At 55.1% G+C, this 18,239-nt stretch overlaps 1 protein-coding gene across 1 annotated transcript in view; it reads left to right on the forward strand.

Moving 5' to 3' along the window:
- The window catches only part of LOC145517098 (uncharacterized), a 437,457-nt gene that overhangs the window by 91,313 nt on the left and 327,905 nt on the right, over positions 1 to 18,239 (forward strand). The window contains exons 30-34 of the mRNA XM_081519356.1: positions 193 to 304; positions 6,943 to 7,200; positions 7,814 to 7,925; positions 14,579 to 14,836; positions 15,452 to 15,563. The gene's annotated coding sequence lies outside the window, so the exon portion shown is untranslated. The remainder of the gene's footprint in view (positions 1 to 192; positions 305 to 6,942; positions 7,201 to 7,813; positions 7,926 to 14,578; positions 14,837 to 15,451; positions 15,564 to 18,239) is intronic.

Here is an 18,239-nt window from a genome sequence, read left to right on the forward strand (position 1 = left end):
TGTGATTGGCTCCGGACTGGGGCAGTGCCCAATCGGGGCCCAGGGCCGGGCCTCACGTTAGAAGCCAGGGGAAGAGGAGCTCTCGTCCTGCTGGGGTAGGGGAAGGGGTGGGGCCGGGGGAGGTCCGGCTCCATAAGTGGGAGGGGCGTGAGGTCCGCCTGCGGCAGCTGGTGACCTTCCTGCTCCCCTCAGGGCAGAGCCGCCGGCGTGAGAATGAGGGCGCTGCTGAGCCCAGGGACTGGGATGGCCTGTTGCTGCTGTGGTCCCAGAGGTCCACCCGAGACCTGAGGGAAGCCGTCTGCCCGTGAGTCCTCTCCCGCTTGTCTGTCAGCTTGTTTGAAACATGCTGGGTTTTCTGCCCAGCTGGCTAAGGGGAGTCCCTGGAAATGCAAGGGTGTGGGTTTTGGCAGACTTCAGGGAAGACATGCCAGATGAGCCTGGGAGACTCCAGCTTAATCTGGATTCAGGAGATATCTCCTCGGGCCAGCTAGTAATTGTAGGATAAGCCTAATGAGTCTTCACAGGATGAAGAGAGTAACGTGTCAAGGTAGCAATCGATGTCCTCATTCGAGAGGATGAAGCTGGTGCTCAGAGAAGGGGGGAACTTGGCCAGAGCAAGGAGGTGTGCACCCAGACAGAAGCCCCAGATCCGGCCATTGGAGCTCAGGGAGGCCACTGGTGTGGCTTGTCCCTGTGGCAGGGGCCGAGGCACGCAGCCCACCCTGATTCCTGCGGGGGCCTGACTTGGGAAGTGCCATCTGGTAGCTTTGAGACTCACCAAACCAAATTGCACTGGAGAGAGGAAGGACACCTTCCTTCATCCAGCCCCCACCCCCGCCGGATTCCCACATACCCTGACCCCTTTCTCTGGATTTCGGAGCCATTTCCAGAGTCCCGCTCATATGACCTCATTCGAAGTGCACTGTGGACGAGCTGCCATCTGCAGCTGCTACCACAGCAGCCAAGGGCTTTAGCTCCCGAGTACCTCCCTTCCTTTGGAACTTGGGGGCCCTCTACTCCCCACTTGCACACCACAGACCTTTGCTGAGGATTGTGGGGACCCTCACTCAGTTTGCAGCACGTTGTAGCCATCCCTGTCCTCTCAATACCTCCCTTGAAACTCAGCTTGTGAGCTCCTTTGGAGCAGCGTGGCCCACCTGCAACACTGCAACGGAAGAGACACAGCTGAGAGTGAAACAGCAGCTTAGATCTGACGGCCGGAAAGCTCTGTCAAAAGGGACCTCCCTCTTCACACCGTAGAGGCTCTAGGAGCCGCCAGGGTTTCGGAACCAGTGCTGGGGCCAAAAGGACTCCACAGCTGTTTTCCTTCCTGGGGAGGGTTCTGGCTCGAGTGGGAATGGCTCAAGTCTCCTAAGGTTCTGAAAGCCCACTGTGTGCAGATTCACGGTACACAGAGAGCAGAAGGTGGAGTCCTGTCCTGGAGGTGGTCACAGCTCACGGATGAGCCAGGCAGGCAGGCAGGCAGGGCATGAGAACACCTGAGCTGCCTTGATGAGTGAATGGTGTGGGGGCAGAGGAAGAGAAGCCGGTCTGCTCCCTCGTGTGGTGCCCAGGGCAGGTTGTCCCCAGAGGAATCCCTTACGACAGTGAGGACTATCACGGCTGTTTCCCAAGGGGTTCTGTCAGTGCGTGTCTTCCCCGGAGCGGTCAGGCCGTCTCTAAAATACACTGGCCATGGGCATTGCCTCTCCTTGGAACTTCCCATCTGTTTCTCTTTTTTATGGAACAGTGAATTTCTAGAGGGGTTCTGGGCCACAAGGATGTTGGGTCATTTTCTAGCCTTCTGTCATGAAGAACGCTTTCCTGGGCGTTGGGGTGGTTTGTTGTAACAGCTCCCTTTCTTGGCTTCTTTTGGGAGCTGGTGCAACAAGAGGAGCTCAGCCTCTGCCTTCTGGCTGAGATGGCACCCTTCAAACAGCAATGCCTGCCTGGAGATAATGATGGCATTTGCCAAAAGGGCTTCGTTTGGCACGTGGTACAACGTCCTTTCAGATATCAAAGGCTAGTTCAAAGGACATAAACATGAGAACTCTCCAGTGGAGTCTTACAGTAGGTGGAGCGTCCGAAAAAAACTCCTTCAGTCATTTCACTGAGAGTCATTGATTGGGGACACCAAGAATATAGGAAGGAATGCAGAAAGAAAAGATGAAATTGTGTTCAGGATCGGGCGGAGGGATGAACAGGGCGTGCTTGCCTTGAATCCAGGCTTTGTTGGGGGGTGGGGCATAAAGATGGAACGGGTCTGAAACTACAAAGTGGTGATGGTAACACAGTATCACCAGAGTTACACAACAGTGTTCCCAAATTGCAACAATGATGAAAAAGTTTACTAATCCCAACTTAACCAACAAAAATACAGGAAACCATGCAAAAAAGAAAACATCACCAGAAAGGTGGAAACAAACCAAATACAAAGCAGTTCGGGGGAAAGGAACTCCATGTCCCCTGGGGGCAGACCGAGTTGACGGCGTCCACGGTGAGCAGACAGGGATGGAGGCTGCAGAGCCGACCGCTCCCCTGGATGTGGTGTTTCCGGCAAGGGCTCTGGGTCTCTGTCCAGAGCGGGGGCTCGTTCTCCCTGCAGGGGTGGGTGAGTCATCGTGGGCATCTGGGTGTTGCGCGGGAGCCAGGGCAGGCTCTCCCTGCCGAGGCGGTGACTCCTCCTCTGCCTCGGGTTCTCCTGCCAAAGGCCGAGCAGGTAGAGGTGCACGTGGAGGTGGAGGTTCTGGCTGAGGGGGTGGGACATCAGTGCCTGGGGCTGGGGGTCCTGCAGGCACGGAGATCCGATCTGCCCGGTGTGCTGGCCAGTACCCAGCTGGCCTGGTGTCTCTGCGAGGGCAAGTCTCGGTTCTCCATCTGCCCTCGGTGGATCCCTGGGTCCTGCACCTGGAGCCACCACCTCTGTAGGGACAGGTCTGGGAAGTGGAGCCTGGTTCCAGTTGGAGGCCAGTGCTAGAGCTGTGGGAGAAGCATCGTTTGCCCGCAGGCCAGCCTTGGCATGTGCGTATCCCGGGACAGAAAGCTTCCAAGAGATTCCCAAAGAATACCCAGGTTCGGATGTCTTTTGGGACTGAAGTGTGCAAGATGGGGGGCAGGGGGTGTGAGGCCAGCACTTGCTGCAGGCCCAGCAGCAGCTTTCGGGGACTCGTCCCTGTGTAGCTCAGCACCCCCTCCCCACACACTCCCGTACACCAGCCCCAGCGTCCTCACCTCTGTGCTCTGGCGTGCTGGGCTCCAGGTCCTCCTGCTGCCTCAGAGGCCGGGGTTCTCGGGACTCTGGGTCAGAGCCGGGTGTGCTGAGCTCAGTGGCAGCCTCAGACTGGGCCGCGGGGCGTATCCTGGGCTGTGTCTCGGCAGCAGGCCTTCCCCGCCTCCACTTCGCCCCCGGTGGGGCTGATGCCTCCGTGGGCACGCTCACCTGGAGCCTGCACTGGGCCTCACGGGCGGGGGGGTGGTGGTCCGACCCCTCCCTCCGGGAGCTGGATGGGGTGTCCCCGTCCTCGGCCTCATCACGGGGGAAGCTCTGCAACGACAGTGACCGTCAGCCAGCCATGCTGGGAGTTTTCCGAGCTGGGCCTGGCCAGTGGAGCCGCTGCTTCGGCCTGCTTGAACTTCTCTGCCCAGAAGTGTCAGAGACGTGTGTGTGCTCAGATCCCCACCCGGGAGGAAAGAGACCCACCTGAGGGTGTGAGGTCAGCCTGGGCGGCCGGCCCTGCCCGCACTCTCCCCATCCCGCCCAGCATGCTCTCCCCTGGGGTGTGGACACAGCTTGTCCGCAGGCTTCTGACCCCACATCCGCCTGGGCTTCCTTGAGGGAGACACACCCCGAGAAACCCGCATCCACACACACAGGCAAAGGACCCGGTGTTTCCTGGTGGCATGGGAGAGGTGGCCTGGCCCGGCCTGGGGCTCCCCGTGTTACCTTTCTGTTTCTCCGGGCAAAGGGCCAGAGGCGTCTCGGGGGTGCCCTGAGCCAACGTCGACAGGGTGCCCACGCACACTGCCTGTGAGCTCTCCTGAGGCCCCGGCCTCTGGGCAGGGGCAAACAGCAGAACATCTCGGCAGCAAGTGATCTGGCTGGGGGCTCCTCTCCGCTCTCGAGGCCTGGATACCCGGGTTGCGGGTTCTGTTGGGTTCTGTTGCCGGCAGGTGACATCATTTCCTGGGGTTCGTGCTGAGGTCCCTTCCCCAAAACTTCCCAAGGGAATCTCTGGGTTTCTGACTGCTCGACCACCACCCTTAAGCCATGTGCAGGCACAGTGACACCCACCCAGCCCAGCCGACAGCCCTGGGGAGGCCTGGGTGCAGCCAGGGCCTGAGCTCCGAGGGCCCCGCTGCTCTCAGACCAGGCTCCTTCTTCTCATAAGTGGTGTGGCCCTGGACAAGCATATGCCCCTCAGGGTTTCCCCAGTCTCTCCATCTGCAGAGTGGCGGTCATTCTCCCATCTGCTTCCTAGGTCTGTCGGCCTACGAGCAGCTCCATGCCTTTCCACCTGGGGCCGATATCACGTGGAGCTTGTGCGCTGAGACTTCAGAAAGAAAGATTCCTTCCTGGGCTGACACAGCACAGAATGGGGCAGAACGAGGCCTGGATGTGCCGTGGTACCCAGGAAAAGGCACTCCCCCTCCTGACTGTTTTGAGACCCCGCGTCCAAGTTGGAGGACCGAAAGGAAGACTCGAAGGTCTCCCTCTCTTATAGAAAAGAGTAGCCAAGTTTCTGGTCCTCTGGTTCCATTGAGATTCTGTTCAAGTGTCCCAGCTCGGCTTCTGCGGGTGGCTGAGCTTCTAATGGCTCCCTGCGTTCTTGTCTTTTCCTCTCCAAACCTTCCGTCCTTTTCCCCCTTCTGGGGTGGATGGGCGCTGTCATTGCTTCTACCTTCGAGACAGATTGATGAAAAGTCTGGACCATCGACTCCTTTCCTCTCTTTGGTTCCGTGTCTCTCTCTGGCTGTGTCCCTCTCTTTTCCTTTCTCAATTCAGTCTGTGTCTTCCTCTTTCTCTCTCGTGTGTGGACGGATGGATGCTAGGAATGCACGTGTATATGATTAGATGAGGGTTATGTTTTAGGGATAGGTTAGAGGGAGAGAAAGGCTTTAGGTCGGAGTTGGTCATGGGGGAAGGGTCAAGGGTGGTGGTGGTGTTTCTTGGAATCTGAGTGCTGTGCATTCTTCGTCTCTTTCCATATGAACCCCTTCTCAGATACACCACTTGCAAGGAGTCTCTCGTGTTCCGTTTCCTCTCTTTTGCATTTGTGAATGCTTAGCTTCTCTGTTGTGAAGAGGTTCCATTGGATGGAAACCCATTGGTGTACTTCGTGTACCTCTTTCCCTTACTTGAAGAGACCCATTTCTACCTCCGCCCAGCAAATGGCAAGGAGACTCTGATGTTAAGGAGCCTTTGACCTACGCTTCTTTCTAGCTATCTCATGACATCAGCCTTTAGGGTGAGGTTTTCCCCGATATTGAGGTGGTCTGAGATCAAAACCAATAGCGTTCTTCAGATGTAGCTGTCTGGTTTTCCCATGGACATGTATTGAAGAGGCTTTCTTGTTCCCATTTGGATATTCTCCCCTTCTGTGTCAGAGATGAGTTGAGCATGGATGCTGGGGTCTGTGTCTGGACCCTCAACTTTATTCCATCGATCTGGATCTGTGTGTGTTGTTGTATTCCCAATAGCATACTGTCCGGCTCCTGCTGCTGCTGCTGCGGCTAAGTCACTTCAGTCGTGTCTGACTCTGCGCGACCCCATGGCCTGCAGCCTACCAGGCTCCTCCGTCCAGGGCATTTTCCAGGCAAGAGTACTGGAGTGGGTCGCCATTGCCTTCTCCGATACTCTCCTGAGGATCCTAGTTTGGTCGTCTAATTTCCTTTCACACAACCTTGGATGTCCGTATCGGGGCTTTTTCGTCGGATTGTATTGACAATTTAGGCTCTTTTCTGTTTCCGTACCCCTTTTGCAATTCTTGGTTGGGTGCGAAAATGCATTGGCATTTTGGGAGGAATAGCATCGAAGCTGTGGATTGCCTTGTGGGGCTGGGATATCATTTTCCAAATAGGAATTCTTTCAAGCCCTGAGCACAGCTTCTCTTTCCAGGGATTGGTGTGGGCTTGATCTTCCTTCTTCCATCTCTCGCCGTTTTGTGAGAACAGGTCCTTCCTTCCCTTCTGGGTTAGATGGACCCGTGGGGATCACTTCAGTGAATGGCATTGTCAGTGGGGGTGATAATTCCCTTCTCATTGGAAGACTTTGCTGTGAGTATTAGAAATGCAAGTGATTTCTCTTCCCCTTCCTCCCTGTCCATCTCTCAGAGCCACCGGGAAACAGAGGCCTCACCCAGGGTCACACAGGCCTGAGGAGGTACAACTAGACTGTTGATTCTTCAGGCCCTCAGTGCTGGACATCATCCGGGATACTCTGTGTGTGTCTTCCTCAGTCTGGTGTCCCTTCAGACCTTTCCCTAGTTTTCACAGGCTTGTTGTGTTGGTGTTCTTTGTCTGTTTGGAGACACATCCTTGATAAGCTTTGTGTTTCCACTCATTCGTCTCGCGATGTATGACCTGTCTTTTGCTTTTGTACTGAGGTCTTTCCCACAGTAGATATCTTTGATTTTGCAAAGTGCACTGTATTCTCCTGGTTTTTTTTGTGGACTGCCTTTTAGTTTTGTGTGTGAAGACTCAAAGCACGTGTCCGGTTTCTGCTCATTGTTCCTCTAGATTTGTGACAAGTTTTCATGGAATGTTTGTCTAGGGATAACTGGAAGTGAACTCGGTGTAAGGTGTCAAGTCTCCATCTCCATTCATGTCATCCCCTGCAGTTTCCAATACCCTGTTCCTGAGTGGTATTGGAGACCTTGAGGGAAGTTTGCTTGCATTGGAGTTTGCATTTCCACCTTGATTAACTTCACACTGTTCTGCCCTCAGGGACACTGTCAAGGGGGAGTGAGGAGCAGCCTGCACTTCCAGCAGTGACCACACGGTGGGGCGAGTGCTGCTCTCCCCTCTGGGAGCCCCAGGCCACAGGCATCCCAGTGAGGAGCCAGCTCTGTGCTCAGCTGAAAGGAGTTAGTCTCTCAGGAGCCTGTGAGCCCTTCCGTTTGGATCACCCAGGGTGGGCATTTACTGTGACAGAAAAAATTGCCCTGAATTCCATGGACGGAAGAGCCTGGCTGTGTAGAGATCGTGAGTTGCCGTGAATCAGACACAACTGAGGACACAAAAATTCAATAGATTAAAACACTTTTTGGGGGTGGGGGTGAGTGAAATGGGGTGATGTGGGTTTTTTTGTCTTATAAAATAGCCAAGGGGAATCTAGTTTAAACCTAAATTCACATATATGGGATAGGTATAGCTCTCCGTCACCCTATTAAAAAAACTACTAAACTTTTCTGAAAGTTTATTTTGTAGCTTCCTTGAGCACTTCATTGTGAAGCTTTTTTTTTTTTTTCTGTGACTTTGGCCTTATTAAAAAGTATGGTTTGCGTTTACTTGATAATTTTGTTCATTGGTTTCTTAGGGAATCTTGGTAATATTTGAGTTTCCTGGGGAGTATGGTCACATGACCTGGCCCTGGCCCATCGGTGCCTTCCACCTCCTTGGCCACTGTGATTGGCTCCGGACTGGGGCAGTGCCCAATCGGGGCCCAGGGCCGGGCCTCACGTTAGAAGCCAGGGGAAGAGGAGCTCTGGTCCTGCTGGGGTAGGGGAAGGGGTGGGGCCGGGGGAGGTCAGGCTCCAGCAGTGGGAGGGGCGTGAGGTCCGCCTGCGGCAGTTGGTGACCTTCCTGCTCCCCTCAGGGCAGAGCCGCCGGCGTGAGAATGAGGGCGCTGCTGAGCCCAGGGGCTGGGATGGCCTGTTGCTGCTGTGGTCCCAGAGCTCCACCCGAGACCTGAGGGAAGCCGTCTGCCCGTGAGTCCTCTCCCGCTTGTCTGTCAGCTTGTTTGAAACATGCTGGGTTTTCTGCCCAGCTGGCTAAGGGGAGTCCCTGGAAATGCAAGGGTGTGGGTTTTGGCAGACTTCAGGGAAGACATGCCAGATGAGCCTGGGAGACTCCAGCTTAATCTGGATTCAGGAGATATCTCCTCGGGCCAGCTAGTAATTGTAGGATAAGCCTAATGAGTCTTCACAGGATGAAGAGATTAACGTGCCAAGGTAGCAATCGATGTCCTCATTCGAGAGGTTGAAGCTGGTGCTCAGAGAAGTGGGGAACTTGGCCAGAACAAGCAGGTGTGCACCCAGACAGAACCCCCAGATCTGGCCATTGGAGCTCAGGGAGGCCACTGGTGTGGCTTGTCCCTGTGGCAGGGGCCGAGGCATGCAGCCCACCCTGATTCCTGCGGGGGCCTGACTTGGGAAGTGCCATCTGGTAGCTTTGAGACTCACCAAACCAAATTGCACTGGAGAGAGGAAGGACACCTTCCTTCATCCACCCCCCACCCCCGCCGGATTCCCACATACCCTGACCCCTTTCTCTGGATTTCGGAGCCATTTCCAGAGTCCCGCTCATATGACCTCATTCGAAGTGCACTGTGGACGAGCTGCCATCTGCAGCTGCTACCACAGCAGCCAAGGGCTTTAGCTCCCGAGTACCTCCCTTCCTTTGGAACTTGGGGGCCCTCTACTCCCCACTTGCACACCACAGACCTTTGCTGAGGATTGTGGGGACCCTCACTCAGTTTGCAGCACGTTGTAGCCATCCCTGTCCTCTCAATACCTCCCTTGAAACTCAGCTTGTGAGCTCCTTTGGAGCAGCGTGGCCCACCTGCAACGCTGCAACAGAAGAGACACAGCTGAGAGTGAAACAGCAGCTTAGATCTGACGGCCGGAAAGCTCTGTCAAAAGGGACCTCCCTCTTCACACCGTAGAGGCTCTAGGAGCCGCCAGGGTTTCGGAACCAGTGCTGGGGCCAAAAGGACTCCACAGCTGTTTTCCTTCCTGGGGAGGGTTCTGGCTCGAGTGGGAATGGCTCAAGTCTCCTAAGGTTCTGAAAGCCCACTGTGTGCAGATTCACGGTACACAGAGAGCAGAAGGTGCAGTCCTGTCCTGGAGGTGGTCACAGCTCACGGATGAGCCAGGCAGGCAGGCAGGCAGGGCATGAGAACACCTGAGCTGCCTTCATGAGTGAATGGTGTGGGGGCAGAGGAAGAGAAGCCGGTCTGCTCCCTCGTGTGGTGCCCAGGGCAGGTTGTCCCCAGAGGAATCCCTTACGACAGTGAGGACTATCACGGCTGTTTCCCAAGGGGTTCTGTCAGTGCGTGTCTTCCCCGGAGCGGTCAGGCCGTCTCTAAAATACACTGGCCATGGGCATTGCCTCTCCTTGGAACTTCCCATCTGTTTCTCTTTTTTATGGAACAGTGAATTTTTAGAGGAGTTCTGGGCCACAAGGATGTTGGGTCATTTTCTAGCCTTCTGTCATGAAGAACGCTTTCCTGGGCGTTGGGGTGGTTTGTTGTTCCAGCTCCCTTTCTCGGCTTCTTTTGGGAGCTGGTGCAACAAGAGGAGCTCAGCCTCTGCCTTCTGGCTGAGATGTCACCCTTCAAACAGCAATGCCTGCCTGGAGATAATGATGGCATTTGCCAAAAGGGCTTTGTTTGGCACGTGGTATCTTGAAAGGACGTACAACGTCCTTTCAGCTATCAAAGGCTAGTTCAAAGGACAAAAAAATGAGAACTCTCCAATGGAGTCTTACAGTAGGTGGAGCGTCCGAAAAAAACTCCTTCAGTCATTTCACTGAGAGTCATTGATTGGGGACACCAAGAATATAGGAAGGAATGCAGAAAGAAAAGATGAAATTGTGTTCAGGATCGGGCGGAGGGATGAACAGGGCGTGCTTGCCTTGAATCCAGGCTTTGTTGGGGGGTGGGGCATAAAGATGGAACGGGTCTGAAACTACAAAGTGGTGATGGTAACACAGTATCACCAGAGTTACACAACAGTGTTCTCAAATTGCAACAATGATGAAAAAGTTTACTAATCCCAACTTAACCAACAAAAATACAGGAAACCATGCAAAAAAGAAAACATCACCAGAAAGGTGGAAACAAACCAAACACAAAGCAGTTCGGGGGAAAGGAACTCCATGTCCCCTGGGGGCAGACCGAGTTGACGGCGACCACGGTGAGCAGACAGGGATGGAGGCTGCAGAGCCGACCGCTCCCCTGGACGTGGTGTTTCCGGCAAGGGCTCTGGGTCTCTGTCCAGAGCGGGGGCTCGTTCTCCCTGCAGGGGTGGGTGAGTCATCGTGGGCGTCTGGGTGTTGCGCGGGAGCCAGGGCAGGCTCTCCCTGCCGAGGCGGTGACTCCTCCTCTGCCTCGGGTTCTCCTGCCAAAGGCCGAGCAGGTAGAGGTGCACGTGGAGGTGGAGGTTCTGGCTGAGGGGGTGGGACATCAGTGCCTGGGGCTGGGGGTCCTGCAGGCACGGAGATCCGATCTGCCCGGTGTGCTGGCCAGTACCCAGCTGGCCTGGTGTCTCTGCGAGGGCAAGTCTCGGTTCTCCATCTGCCCTCGGTGGATCCCTGGGTCCTGCACCTGGAGCCACCACCTCTGTAGGGACAGGTCTGGGAAGTGGAGCCTGGTTCCAGTTGGAGGCCAGTGCTAGAGCTGTGGGAGAAGCATCGTTTGCCCGCAGGCCAGCCTTGGCATGTGCGTATCCCGGGACAGAAAGCTTCCAAGAGATTCCCAAAGAATACCCAGGGTCGGATGTCTTTTGGGACTGAAGTGTGCAAGATGGGGGGCGGGGGGTGTGAGGCCAGCGCTTGCTGCAGGCCCAGCAGCAGCTTTCGGGGACTCGTCCCTGTGTAGCTCAGCACCCCCTCCGCACACACTCCCGTACACCAGCCCCAGCGTCCTCACCTCTGTGCTCTGGCGTGCTGGGCTCCAGGTCCTCCTGCTGCCTCAGAGGCCGGGGTTCTCGGGACTCTGGGTCGGAGCCGGGTGTGCTGAGCTCCGTGGCAGCCTCAGACTGGGCCGCCGGGTGTATCCTGGGCGGTGTCTCGGCAGCAGGCCTTCCCCGCCTCCGCTTCGCCCCCGGTGGGGCTGATGCCTCCGTGGGCACGCTCACCTGGAGCCTGCACTGGGCCTCACGGGCGGGGGGGTGGTGCTCCGACCCCTCCCTCCGGGAGCTGGATGGGGTGTCCCCGTCCTCGGCCTCATCACGTGGGAAGCTCTGCAACGACAGTGACCGTCAGCCAGCCATGCTGGGAGTTTTCCGAGCTGGGCCTGGCCAGTGGAGCCGCTGCTTCGGCCTGCTCGAACTTCTCTGCCCAGAAGGGTCAGAGACGTGTGTCTGCTCAGATCCCCACCCGGGAGGAAAGAGACCCACCTGAGGGTGTGAGGTCAGCCTGGGCGGCCGGCCCTGCCCGCACTCTCCCCATCCCGCCCAGCATGCTCTCCCCTGGGGTGTGGACACAACTTGTCGGCAGGCTTCTGACCCCACATCCGCCTGGGCTTCCTTGAGGGAGACACACCCCGAGAAACCCGCATCCACACACACAGGCAAAGGACCCGGTGTTTCCGGGTGGCATGGGAGAGGTGGCCTGCCCCGGCCTGGGGCTCCCCGTGTTACCTTTCTGTTTCTCCGGGCAAAGGGCCAGAGGCGTCTCGGGGGTGCCCTGAGCCAACGTCGACAGGGTGCCCACGCACACTGCCTGTGAGCTCTCCTGAGGCCCCGGCCTCTGGGCAGGGGCAAACAGCAGAACATCTCGGCAGCAAGTGATCTGGCTGGGGGCTCCTCTCCGCTCTCGAGGCCTGGATACCCGGGTTGCGGGTTCTGTTGGGTTCTGTTGCCGGCAGGTGACATCATTTCCTGGGGTTCGTGCTGAGGTCCCTTCCCCAAAACTTCCCAAGGGAATCTCTGGGTTTCTGACTGCTCGACCACCACCCTTAAGCCATGTGCAGGCACAGTGACACCCACCCAGCCCAGCCGACAGACCTGGGGAGGCCTGGGTGCAGCCAGGGCCTGAGCTCCGAGGGCCCCGCTGCTCTCAGACCAGGCTCCTTCTTCTCATAAGTGGTGTGGCCCTGGACAAGCATATGCCCCTCAGGGTTTCCCCAGTCTCTCCATCTGCAGAGTGGCGGTCATTCTCCCATCTGCTTCCTAGGTCTGTCGGCCTACGAGCAGCTCCATGCCTTTCCACCTGGGGCCGATATCACGTGGAGCGTGTGCGCTGAGACTTCAGAAAGAAAGATTCCTTCCTGGGCTGACACAGCACAGAATGGGGCAGAACGAGGCCTGGATGTGCCGCGGTACCCAGGAAAAGGCACTCCCCCTCCTGACTGTTTTGAGACCCCGCATCCAAGTTGGAGGACCGAAAGGAAGACTCGAAGGTCTCCCTCTCTTATAGAAAAGAGTGGCCAACTTTCTGGTCCTCTGTTTCCATTGAGATTCTGTTCAAGTGTCCCAGCTCGGCTTCTGCGGGTGGCTGAGCTTCTAATGGCTCCCTGCGTTCTTGTCTTTTCCTCTCCAAACCTTCCGTCCTTTTCCCCCTTCTGGGGTGGATGGGCGCTGTCATTGCTTCTACCTTCGAGACAGATTGATGAAAAGTCTGGACCATCGACTCCTTTCCTCTCTTTGGTTCCGTGTCTCTCTCTGGCTGTGTCCCTCTCTTTTCCTTTCTCAATTCAGTCTGTGTCTTCCTCTTTCTCTCTCGTGTGTGGACGGATGGATGCTAGGAATGCACATGTATATGATTAGATGAGGGTTATGTTTTAGGGATAGGTTAGAGGGAGAGAAAGGCTTTAGGTCGGAGTTGGTCATGGGGGAAGGGTCAAGGGTGGTGGTGGTGTTTCTTGGAATCTGAGTGCTGTGCATTCTTCGTCTCTTTCCATATGAACCCCTTCTCAGATACACCACTTGCAAGGAGTCTCTCGTGTTCCGTTTCCTCTCTTTTGCATTTGTGAATGCTTAGCTTCTCTGTTGTGAAGAGGTTCCATTGGATGGAAACCCATTGGTGTACTTCGTGTACCTCTTTCCCTTACTTGAAGAGACCCATTTCTACCTCCGCCCAGCAAATGGCAAGGAGACTCTGATGTTAAGGAGCCTTTGACCTACGCTTCTTTCTAGCTATCTCATGACATCAGCCTTTAGGGTGAGGTTTTCCCCGATATTGAGGTGGTCTGAGATCAAAACCAATAGCGTTCTTCAGATGTAGCTGTCTGGTTTTCCCATGGACATGTATTGAAGAGGCTTTCTTGTTCCCATTTGGATATTCTCCCCTTCTGTGTCAGAGATGAGTTGAGCATGGATGCTGGGGTCTGTGTCTGGACCCTCAACTTTATTCCATCGATCTGGATCTGTGTGTGTTGTTGTATTCCCAATAGCATACTGTCCGGCTCCTGCTGCTGCTGCTGCGGCTAAGTCACTTCAGTCGTGTCTGACTCTGCGCGACCCCATGGCCTGCAGCCTACCAGGCTCCTCCGTCCAGGGCATTTTCCAGGCAAGAGTACTGGAGTGGGTCGCCATTGCCTTCTCCGATACTCTCCTGAGGATCCTAGTTTGGTCGTCTAATTTCCTTTCACACAACCTTGGATGTCCGTATCGGGGCTTTTTCGTCGGATTGTATTGACAATTTAGGCTCTTTTCTGTTTCCGTACCCCTTTTGCAATTCTTGGTTGGGTGCGAAAATGCATTGGCATTTTGGGAGGAATAGCATCGAAGCTGTGGATTGCCTTGTGGGGCTGGGATATCATTTTCCAAATAGGAATTCTTTCAAGCCCTGAGCACAGCTTCTCCTTCCAGGGATTGGTGTGGGCTTGATCTTCCTTCTTCCATCTCTCGCCGTTTTGTGAGAACAGGTCCTTCCTTCCCTTCTGGGTTAGATGGACTCGTGGGGATCACTTCAGTGAATGGCATTGTCAGTGGGGGTGATAATTCCCTTCTCATTGGAAGACTTTGCTGTGAGTATTAGAAATGCAAGTGATTTCTCTTCCCCTTCCTCCCTGTCCATCTCTCAGAGCCACCGGGAAACAGAGGCCTCACCCAGGGTCACACAGGCCTGAGGAGGTACAACTAGACTGTTGATTCTTCAGGCCCTCAGTGCTGGACATCATCCGGGATACTCTGTGTGTGTCTTCCTCAGTCTGGTGTCCCTTCAGACCTTTCCCTAGTTTTCACAGGCTTGTTGTGTTGGTGTTCTTTGTCTGTTTGGAGACACATCCTTGATAAGCTTTGTGTTTCCACTCATTCGTCTCGCGATGTATGACCTGTCTTTTGCTTTTGTACTGAGGTCTTTCCCACAGTAGATATCTTTGATTTTGCAAAGTGCACTGTATTCTCCTGGTTTTTTTTGTGGACTGCCTTTTAGTTTTGTGTGTGAAGACTCAAAGCACGTGTCCGGTTTCTGCTCATTGTTCCTCTAGATTTGTGACAAGTTTTCATGGAATGTTTGTCTAGGGATAACTGGAAGTGAACTCGGTGTAAGGTGTCAAGTCTCCATCTCCATTCATGTCATCCCCTGCAGTTTCCAATACCCTGTTCCTGAGTGGTTTTGGAGACCTTGTGGGAAGTTTGCTTGCATTGGAGTTTGCGTTTCCACCTTGATTAACTTCACACTGTTCTGCCCTCAGGGACACTGTCAAGGGGGAGTGAGGAGCAGCCTGCACTTCCAGCTGTGAACACACGGTGGGGCGAGTGGTGCTCTCCCCTCTGGGAGCCCCAGGCCACAGGCATCCCAGTGAGGAGCCAGCTCTGTGCTCAGCTGAAAGGAGTTAGTCTCTCAGGAGCCTCTGAGCCCTTCCGTTTGGATCACCCAGGGTGGGCATTTACTGTGACAGAACAAATTGCCCTGAATTCCATGGACGGAAGAGCCTGGCTGTGTAGAGATCGTGAGTTGCCGTGAATCAGACACAACTGAGGACACAAAAATTCAATAGATTAAAACACTTTTTGGGGGCGGGGGGGGAGTGAAAGGGGGTGATGTGGGTTTTTTTGTCTTATAAAATAGCCAAGGGGAATCTAGTTTAAACCTAAATTCACATATATGGGATAGGTATAGCTCTCCGTCACCCTATTAAAAAAACTACTAAACTTTTCTGAAAGTTTATTTTGTAGCTTCCTTGAGCACTTCATTGTGAAGCATTTTTTTTTTTTTTCTCAGACTTTGGCCTCATTAAAAAGTACGGTTTGCCTTTACTGGATAATTTTGTTCATTGGTTTCTTAGGGAATCTTGGTAATATTTGAGTTTCCTGGGGAGTATGGTCACATGACTTGGCCCTGGCCCATCGGTGCCTTCCACCTCCTTGGCCACTGTGATTGGCTCCGGACTGGGGCAGTGCCCAATCGGGGCTGAGGGCCGGGCCTCACGTTAGAAGCCAGGGGAAGAGGAGCTCTCGTCCTGCTCGCGTAGGGGAAGGGGTGGGGCCGGGGGAGGTCAGGCTCCAGCAGTGGGAGGGGCGTGAGGTCCGCCTGCGGCAGTTGGTGACCTTCCTGCTCCCCTCAGGGCAGAGCCGCCGGCGTGAGAATGAGGGCGCTGCTGAGCCCAGGGGCTGGGATGGCCTGTTGCTGCTGTGGTCCCAGAGCTCCACCCGAGACCTGAGGGAAGCCGTCTGCCCGTGAGTCCTCTCCCGCTTGTCTGTCAGCTTGTTTGAAACATGCTGGGTTTTCTGCCCAGCTGGCTAAGGGGAGTCCCTGGAAATGCAAGGGTGTGGGTTTTGGCAGACTTCAGGGAAGACATGCCAGATGAGCCTGGGAGACTCCAGCTTAATCTGGATTCAGGAGATATCTCTTCGAGCCAGCTAGTAATTGTAGGATAAGCCTAATGAGTCTTCACAGGATGAAGAGAGTAACGTGCCAAGGTAGCAATCGATGTCCTCATTCGAGAGGATGAAGCTGGTGCTCAGAGAAGGGGGGAACTTGGCCAGAGCAAGGAGGTGTGCACCCAGACAGAACCCCCAGATCCGGCCATTGGAGCTCAGGGAGGCCACTGGTGTGGCTTGTCCCTGTGGCAGGGGCCGAGGCATGCAGCCCACCCTGATTCCTGCAGGGGCCTGACTTGGGAAGTGCCATCTGGTAGCTTTGAGACTCACCAAACCAAATTGCACTGGAGAGAGGAAGGACACCTTCCTTCATCCACCCCCCACCCCCGCCGGATTCCCACATACCCTGACCCCTTTCTCTGGATTTTGGAGCCATTTCCAGAGTCCCGCTCATATGACCTCATTCGAAGTGCACTGTGGACGAGCTGCCATCTGCAGCTGCTACCACAGAAGCCAAGGGCTTTAGCTCCCGAGTACCTCCCTTCCTTTGGAACTTGGGGGCCCTCTGCTCCCCACTTGCACACCACAGACCTTTGCTGAGGATTGTGGGGACCCTCACTCAGTTTGCAGCACGTTGTAGCCATCCCTGTCCTCTCAATACCTCCCTTGAAACTCAGCTTGTGAGCTCCTTTGGAGCAGCGTGGCCCACCTGCAACGCTGCAACGGAAGAGACACAGCTGACAGTGAAACAGCAGCTTAGATCTGACGGCTGGAAAGCTCTGTCAAAAGGGACCTCCCTCTTCACACCGTAGAGGCTCTAGGAGCCGCCAGGGTTTCGGAACCAGTGCTGGGGCCAAAAGGACTCCACAGCTGTTTTCCTTCCTGGGGAGGGTTCTGGCTCGAGTGGGAATGGCTCAAGTCTCCTAAGGTTCTGAAAGCCCACTGTGTGCAGATTCACGGTACACAGAGAGCGGAAGGTGGAGTCCTGTCCTGGAGGTGGTCACAGCTCTCGGATGAGCCAGGCAGGCAGGCAGGCAGGGCATGAGAACACCTGAGCTGCCTTGATGAGTCAATGGTGTGGGGGCAGAGGAAGAGAAGCCGGTCTGCTCCCTCGTGTGGTGCCCAGGGCAGGTTGTCCCCAGAGGAATCCCTTACGACAGTGAGGACTATCACGGCTGTTTCCCAAGGGGTTCTGTCAGTGCGTGTCTTCCCCGGAGCGGTCAGGCCGTCTCTAAAATACACTGGCCATGGGCATTGCCTCTCCTTGGAACTTCCCATCTGTTTCTCTTTTTTATGGAACAGTGAATTTCTAGAGGGGTTCTGGGCCACAAGGATGTTGGGTCATTTTCTAGCCTTCTGTCATGAAGAACGCTTTCCTGGGCGTTGGGGTGGTTTGTTGTAACAGCTCCCTTTCTTGGCTTCTTTTGGGAGCTGGTGCAACAAGAGGAGCTCAGCCTCTGCCTTCTGGCTGAGATGTCACCCTTCAAACAGCAATGCCTGCCTGGAGATAATGATGGCATTTGCCAAAAGGGCTTCGTTTGGCACGTGGTATCTTGAAAGGACGTACAACGTCCTTTCAGCTATCAAAGGCTAGTTCAAAGGACATAAACATGAGAACTCTCCAGTGGAGTCTTACAGTAGGTGGAGAGTCCGAAAAAAACTCCTTCAGTCATTTCACTGAGAGTCATTGATTGGGGACACCAAGAATATAGGAAAGAATACAGAAAGAAAAGATGAAATTGTGTTCAGGATCGGGCGGAGGGATGAACAGGGCATGCTTGCCTTGAATCCAGGCTTTGTTTGGGGGTGGGGCATACAGATGGAACGGGTCTGAAACTACAAAGTGGTGATGGTAACACAGTATCACCAGAGTTACACAACAGTGTTCCCAAATTGCAACAATGATGAAAAAGTTTACTACTCCCAACTTAACCAACAAAAATACAGGAAACCATGCAAAAAAGAAAACATCACCAGAAAGGTGGAAACAAACCAAATACAAAGCAGTTCGGGGGAAAGGAACTCCATGTCCCCTGGGGGCAGACCGAGCTGACGGCGTCCACGGTGAGCAGACAGGGATGGAGGCTGCAGAGCCGACCGCTCCCCTGGACGTGGTGTTTCCGGCAAGGGCTCTGGGTCTCTGTCCAGAGCGGGGGCTCGTTCTCCCTGCAGGGGTGGGTGAGTCATCGTGGGCGTCTGGGTGTTGCGCGGGAGCCAGGGCAGGCTCTCCCTGCCGAGGCGGTGACTCCTCCTCTGCCTCGGGTTCTCCTGCCAAAGGCCGAGCAGGTAGAGGTGCACGTGGAGGTGGAGGTTCTGGCTGAGGGGGTGGGACATCAGTGCCTGGGGCTGGGGGTCCTGCAGGCACGGAGATCCGATCTGCCCGGTGTGCTGGCCAGTACCCAGCTGGCCTGGTGTCTCTGCGAGGGCAAGTCTCGGTTCTCCATCTGCCCTCGGTGGATCCCTGGGTCCTGCACCTGGAGCCACCACCTCTGTAGGGACAGGTCTGGGAAGTGGAGCCTGGTTCCAGTTGGA

This window comes from Giraffa tippelskirchi, chromosome 8 (genome assembly GCF_054371585.1).
Source record: "Giraffa tippelskirchi isolate mGirTip1 chromosome 8, T2T-mGirTip1v1.2.pri, whole genome shotgun sequence".
In the NCBI taxonomy this organism is placed as follows: Eukaryota; Metazoa; Chordata; class Mammalia; order Artiodactyla; family Giraffidae; genus Giraffa; species Giraffa tippelskirchi.